At 39.9% G+C, this 7536-nt stretch overlaps 1 long non-coding RNA gene across 1 annotated transcript; it reads left to right on the top strand.

Moving 5' to 3' along the window:
* The first annotated feature begins 2604 nt into the window (after positions 1-2604).
* On the top strand, positions 2605-6339 carry LOC101688193. Its single transcript, XR_201216.3, has 3 exons — positions 2605-2754; positions 5248-5442; positions 6291-6339. It is a non-coding gene; the product is annotated as an uncharacterized LOC101688193 (long non-coding RNA).
* The last annotated feature ends 1197 nt before the right edge of the window (positions 6340-7536 follow it).

The following is a 7536-nucleotide window of genomic DNA, read 5'->3' as shown; positions in this document are numbered from 1 at the left end:
TCTATGGGAACTAAAAATTTTTTTTCAAGAAACAGTTTGAAAATCCATCATTTTTACTCTTTTTTAAATATATATACCTCCCCTATAAATGAATTCAAACTGAATTATTCCTTTGATAATTTTGAGAGGAAATTAGAACAAATCATTATGAGCAGAAAGATTTCAATTAAAACATAATTAAATGTGCAAATATAGAATATATTTTGCCAGGCAATTAGATGATTAGTTACACTGGAAATCTAATTTCACACTTAAATTGCCAACCACACTCCTGTCTTGAGCTATTGACCCTCCACAAGTGACCACAAGTCTAGACCTTACCACTGGAGGAAGTGACTTCAGTGGAATAGTGTTTTTGCAGTGATTCAATCATCATCTGATAGGGTCTTCTTTGGATAGTAGTCAGAGGCTCCTTCTTGCCTTCCTCCTTACTTTTCAACCAGAATTTGGTTTGATTTGATTTTAAAGATTTTTTTTTTCCTTTTAATTTGACAGAGAGAAACACAGCGAGAAAGGGAACACAGGCAGGGTAAGTGGGAGAGAGAGAAGCAGGCTTCCTGTTGAGCAGGGAGCCTGATGTAGGGCTCCATCCCAGGACCCTGGACCATGACCTGAGCCGAAGGTAGGCTCTTAACGACTGAGCCACCTTGGAGCCCCGATTTTAGATAAGTAAAGTGAAGCATGGCAAACTGCAAAAGGCCTCTTTTATCTCTTTATATTTAGTAATTCTTTCCTATTCATTCTCTAAAAGAAAGTTGATTGTTAAAATTTTAAACATGTAAAAAAAAGCACTAAGCTTTGAATAATTCAGAAATCATTAAGTATTGCTTTTTTTAAAAGATTTATTTATTTGAGATACAGAAAGATTGTGAGCACTCATGGGAACAGAATTGGGAGACTCCCCACTGAGCACAGAGCCCCAATGCCGGGCTAGATCCCAGGACCCTGAGATCATGACTTGAGCCAAAACCAAGAGTCAGATGCTCAACTCACTGAGCCACCCAAGTGCCCCCATTCAGCATTATATTTTAAGTTATCTTTAACTTTTTAGATGTAAATGTCTGAAATCTATACTTTGCTGTTGGTGATTATGGGTTAGGAATGTCTTCAAACTAACCAAGACAATTAATTTTATTACCATAGGAGTGGAAGGGGTGATTTAGCAAGGTTTGTGACTGGTATGTATCAATGTTGCTCTAAAAATTGAGATTCCCATCACATACTAAAAACAATTTGCATTTCCAGAAATTCTTTTGTGTTATATCTATCTATGTATATATCAATCAAGTAATTTTTACCATCTTTCAGCCCATACTTCCATATCATTTCCTGGGATGCTGTGTCTGGAAATCTGTAAATTGCTTTTTCCAAGGCAGCACACTTTTCCCCAGAGCATGATGGGAAGGTCTCTTAGATCAAAGATACAGCCCTAACCTGAAATGCAGTCATTATCTTGGGTTAGTACACTCTCAAGCCCCATGAGTGTGATATTTTCCTCTTCGGGTAACTTTTGAAGATGCAAAAATCCATAAAAAAGAATAGTAGTTACCTTTTAGGTCACTGAAGCTTTATTATTAGCAAGTTTGTCAGATAGTTTTCTCTGATATGGTGGGTACTTTGTCATAAAGTTAGAATAGGGGTCTTGGGTAGATAGGGGGGAAAAACAGATGCAAAAAAGAGAGAGACGGTAACAGAGCTTATTGATCATGTAATTGTGTCTTATTTTGATCCTAGAGCTATTGGGGGATGACTCAGTTTCCCTCTTTGGGCAGTTCTTTGATCTACTTGTGGACAGACCTCTGGGAGCTGACTGAAGGAAAAGAAACATTGAGAAATAGGCAGAAAGCTTGTTGTTAACAATGTTCAATTAGGAAATCTGAAACAGTGTTTTTCAGCTTTACCTACTCATCGGAATCACCTGGGAAATTTAAGAATTACTGATACATGGGTCCCATGCCCAGAGATTTAAAAATAAATTGCCCCAGGGGCTCCTGGGTGGCTCAGTGAGTTAAAGCCTCTGCCTGCAACTCCGGTCATGATCCCAGGGTCCTGGGATGGAGCCCCGCATCAGGCTCTCTGCTCAGCAGGGAGCCTGCTTCCCCCCACCCCGCTCTGCCTGCCTTTCTGCCTGCTTGTGATCTCTGTCAAATAAATAAATAAAATCTTTAAATAAATAAATAAATTGCCCCAGATGATCTGAACAGCCTCGAGAAAGTGGAGAGTCACTGGTCCAAAGAGCTAATCAAGTAAAGATTTACCATGTGCTCTAAGTACTTATGATTTAGGAAGACCTAGTACAAAGAGAAAAAAGAAAAAAATAGAAAGTTCAGTGCTCTCTTACTTTGTCAATCAGCATCCAATTCCATGTCCATCCTTGTCCTTACTTCCAACTGCTATCTTGTTTACAAGCAGCGGGTGCCTCTGGCTGCTGCAGGGCTATCATTAAGGGACTGTTTCATGGGACATCTAAAAACTATGGAGCTTCTAGAAAATGTGAGATACCAGAAAGCCCCATATTTAGTGAAGGCATGCAAAGAGAAACAAGTTTTGCTAGAGAACTTGGAGGGACTCCAGATACCCTAGATATCATGCAGTTTTTCAGGGTTGGCTTTCTGGGAAGACATCAACTCTGAAATATGAATAAAGGACAGAAAGTTAAAGAAGGTTTTTCTCAGGGCCTGTGTGAAACCATGCAGAAGACAACCAGGAGAGTCAGAAACGTATGCGGGTATCACACCGCCGGGATGAGACAAGGTAAGAAAAGAAACATGAGTATAAACAGGTATGATGCATTTCTTTTTGAAGAATCTGCTCCCTCTATGGACCTAAAATTCCTACAGCATCCTTTGTATATTTTTCCTATTTTCTGCCTAAAATGGCTGGGTTCCCTTAATCATAAATATGGCTTGAAAGGAAGGACTAACCAAGGCAAACTAACAAGGATTTATTGAGACACTGCTCTGGGGCAGTCTGCCTGCTAAATGGTTGTCAGATTTGAGTTTGTGATCAGAAACACCTGGAGGGCCTGATGCGGGAAGCTTCTGGCCCCCACCCCTACAGTTTCTGATTCAACAGATCTGAACTGTGGCTCCAGAATGTCTATTTTCACGAAATTCCCAGGTGATGCTTCTAATGCTATCTGGAGACCATAAGGAACGGTGTCTCTAGGGATGAAAAAAGAAATAGTTTATCAGCAATCTATCCCTGATTCAAGATTCGTAAGGAGAGGTAATAGGGGCGTCTTTTGTCACATGTTTGACAAAATAAGAATACGGGCAGGTCACGTATTTTTTTTTTTTAAGATTTTATTTAATTATTTGACAGAGAGATCACAAGTAGATGGAAAGGCAGGCAGAGAGAGAGAGAGAGAGAGAGAGAGAAGCAGGCTCCCTGCCGAGCAGAGAGCCCAATGTGGGACTTGATCCCAGGACCCTGAGATCCTGACCTGAGCTGAAGGCAGTGGCTTAACCCACTGAGCCACCCAGGCGCCCCAGGTCACGTATTTTTAATGTAAAATACAGTGCCGACACTACAGAAGTTCCGAAACAATAACTAAACAGCAGTGAGGCGGAAGAGGTCAGAGATGACAAAGAAGAATACAAGACCAAGGCCTACAGAGGTGAGGGTGGCCTGCGGTGCTGACTTTATTAGGAAACACACACTGGTGAGGAAATCCCCTGAATATTTGGGCCCAAAAGGCAAAGCTCAGGGTCTTAAATGCTAGAGAGTGGAGGGCCATGGTGCTTATGCTAATGAAGCACTGAAAACTCACATTTCTCCTAGGACTGAGGATGGGTGCATGAGCTCTGGAAAAGCATCCTCTCCTTGTTTAGTAGGTCACGAGCAAGTTCACTTAGATCCAGAAAGGGTCCCTTTTGTTGGGGGGCAGGGAAAGGTCATTCCTAGTCCCTCGTGGTTAATCAGCTTCAGCTGATTAAGACCCAGTGTAATGAAACACATTTAATTTTGCCATCTCTTAGGCAAGTGCTACTTCAAGTGAAAAATTATCTTTTTTTTTTTTAATAGAAAAGAATACTCAGGGCGTCCAGAGTCAGGTCTCAAAAGCATTGCTGAACAGGGTTGACAAAGGTTTGAGGAGGGTCCTTAGGCCAGGGGTATTTGTGACATAAACAATATCCTGAAGTTGGAGATAGCAAGACCTTGGACCACTACTGGGCAGATTGGCTTGGCTTCAGTGGAAGGACCATATGGGTCTAAAAGAGGAAATATATTTATGCATCTGTGCAGTATTTAAAAGGTGTGACCGTGTGATAGCGATTATAATCTCCCAAAGTGACAGCTGGATCCCTAGTGAGTGCTGGCATTTAACGTAGTTACTCAGAAACAGTAAATATTTAGAATTGTGTTCAAACAAATTTGAGACACTTACATATGTATATGGAACTTTACACACAGTATTATTCTGGGAGTTTTCCCATCTATATTCTGTATAACTACATATATTCTTTCCAACTTTATTCTATATGACTATCCAGCTTTTACTCTGTATGATTTTGGCTATTTTCAGTTGCGCATCTAGTTTCAAAAACTCATTGAAGAGATTCATAGAATCTTTGACTCTAACGAAAATTCTGAGAAAAGAGCAACACACCTAGTACTAACAGCAAGGGCAAGGGCAAGGTCACGGGACACTGGGGAGAGGTAGCACTTATTTGACTGTATAAATTCTGGTATGTTTAATAAATTAAAAACAACCCTAATACAATAATTCTGAGCTTCTCAGTTACCATTGTAAAATGTTTATAAGTGTCTAGGTATGAGAAGAAATCCTACTCAAAACCTTCGTGGGTAGTCAATATGAATGCCCGGGGTGATTGAGGTCAGCATAATTTCCCACAGGCTATTCTGCTCGGCTGGCCAATACACTTTAAGCCAGTTTACCATAGAAATGTTCTAATTTAGCAGAATTAACTTTTAGACCGATTAAATACTTTCAACTGAAAAGTCATAGAGAGTGGGGCACCTGGTGGCTCCGTCAGTTAAGAAGATCAGATTCATTATTTGGGCTCAGGTCATGATCTCGCGGTTGTTGGAATGGAGTCCTGCTTCGGGCTTTACCCTCAGTGCAGAGTCTGTGTGAGGATTCTCTTACCCCCTCTCTCCTTTCCCCTCCTGACATGGATGCTCCCCCCATAAATATATATTTTTTTAAAGAAAAGTCCAAGAGAATATCTGTTTCTATAAATAAGAAAAATGAAAGGCAAAATGACCACATTTTTCTTCTAGTCATCATGAAGCTAGAATTTTGTGATATGATAGATTCTGGACTCGCAGTGGTCTCCAGCGGAGGCTTCAGCTTGTGGTGAGGGTGTCCTGAACGACGATGTTCCATGAAAGGTGCTGCACACGAGTGATCATTCTGGGCTCCGCTTCCCTTCCTCTGTCTTCCCAAAGCCTCCAGTAGAAGAGCAAGTGGGAACGGTAAGAATTTCTAAGCAACTGAATGGAACAGATGCTGTTGGAGGTAGTTTTGTGGGCCTGAGAAGAATAAAGGAGAAGGGGAAGGACTGAAATGATTGCCAAGGGAAAATACAGAAGGGAAGCTACACAGCCATCCTGGGTCGGAGGGTCCCCCCCACCCCTATTTTTAACATGATGTCTCCTTAAGAGTTTACATATATATGTATTGTATATAAATTTATTAATTAGTTTACCTTACATTTAAAATGATAAACAATTGTGAGTTTGCTAGTAAACATCAAAAGATGAAGGTCCACTTTTACTTTCTTCCAAGTGTACATACAGTGGTATTAGTACTACTTATTAAATAATCCATCATTTTTCCATGCAACTGAACTGATCATATGTAGCTTCTCATACATTCTGGATACCATTTCTGAATTCTCTGTTCTGTACCGCTGACCTATTTGTCCTATCCAAGGTTGAAAATCATAAATATAGATCCTAGGTCATTCATATTAAATTTATTTAGTATTTTATAGTTTTCTTGGAGCCTCTTCCAATTAATATATCTTTATTCACCTTTGTAATCTCTTCTATTGGGTTTGGTCCATCCAAGTTTCCCGCTATTTAATTTGACAATGAGAACATTGTTAGCAATTCTTTCATTTACTCTAGATTTTCAAATATATTTCTATAGAGTTCCATATTCTCTTTCCATCGTTAGTGTTTGAAAAAATTCAGTCATGCAAAAAAAAGTACATATTAGGAAAAATAGCACTTAATTGGCGTGGATGCATCTAAAATCTCTTGCATATTAACTATAAATGCACTGCATAAAGTTTTATTCTTTAAAAACTTCCTTTCAGGTGCAGGTGCCCCAGCAATGTCCACAATAGCCAAACTATGGAAAGAACCTAGATGTCCATCAACAGATGAATGGATCAAGAAGATGTGGTATATGGAATACTATGGAATATATGGAATACTATGCAGCCATCAAAAGAAATGAAATCTTGCCATTTGCGACAACATGGATGGAACTAGAGGGTATCATGCTTAGCGAAATAAGTCAATCGGAGAAAGACAACTATCATATGATCTCCCTGATATGACGAAGTGGTGATGCAACATGGGGGCTTAAGTGGGTAGAAGAAGAATCAATGAAACAAGATGGAATTGGGAGGGAGACAAACCATAAGTGACTCTTAATCTCACAAAACAAACTGAGGGTTGCTGGGGGGAGGGAGGTTGGGAGAAGGGGGTGGGATTATGGACATTGGGGAGGGTATGTGCTTTGGTGAGTGCTGTGAAGTGTGTAAACCTGGTGATTCACAGACCTGTACCCCTGGGGATAAAAATATATGTTTATAAAAAATAAAAAATTAAAAAAAAAAAAAACTTCCTTTCAGAGTTGATGGCAAACCAATGCCCCGTGTCAGAAAGAGTGTTTTATAGTAATTCTAAATACCAAAGAGATATCATGAAGTTAATTAGGGAACCTCACATAAATAGCCATCATATTGCATTGAACTTATTTTGGTAGTGTATGATCTACAGTAGGTGGTAAAATAGATGTAAATTATGTTTTCTGTGGTTGCATGAATTTCTGATATGGCATTGGATTTCTTTTTTTTTTTTTTAAGATTTTATTTATTTATTTGTCAGAGAGAGAGTGAGCGAGAGCGAGCATAGGCAGACAGAGTGGAAGGCAGAGTCAGAGGGAGAAGCAGGCTCCCTGCGGAGGGCAAGGAGCCCGATGTGGGACTCCATCCCAGGACGCTGGGATCATGACCTGAGCCGAAGGCAGCTGCTTAACCAACTGAGCCACCCAGGCGTCCCTGGCATTGGATTTCTTGATGAAACTTCAACCTTAGTTAGACCTTAGTTAGTTGGGCCAGCTACCAACAAAAGCCAAGATAAAAAATGGAGGTAGAGAGAGGAAGCATACTACTACTTCTCCTAATATTTCGGCTTTAGTTTATAAACAAGTAAATTTTTGCTTCTCTTCCAGTTCAGGGAGTAAAAAGAGAATTATTCTATTATCATTTTATTCCCACACTAAATATTCAATTATTTTGTGAGGCTTGTGTTTGCATGCCTGAAAAACATTGG

Source organism: Mustela putorius, unplaced genomic scaffold, assembly GCF_011764305.1.
Source record: "Mustela putorius furo isolate JIRA1106 unplaced genomic scaffold, ASM1176430v1.1 tig00003867_pilon_pilon_pilon, whole genome shotgun sequence".
NCBI lineage: Eukaryota > Metazoa > Chordata > Mammalia > Carnivora > Mustelidae > Mustela > Mustela putorius.
The sequence above is the reverse complement of the archived record's forward strand: the minus strand, read 5'-3'. Positions and strand labels throughout refer to the sequence as shown.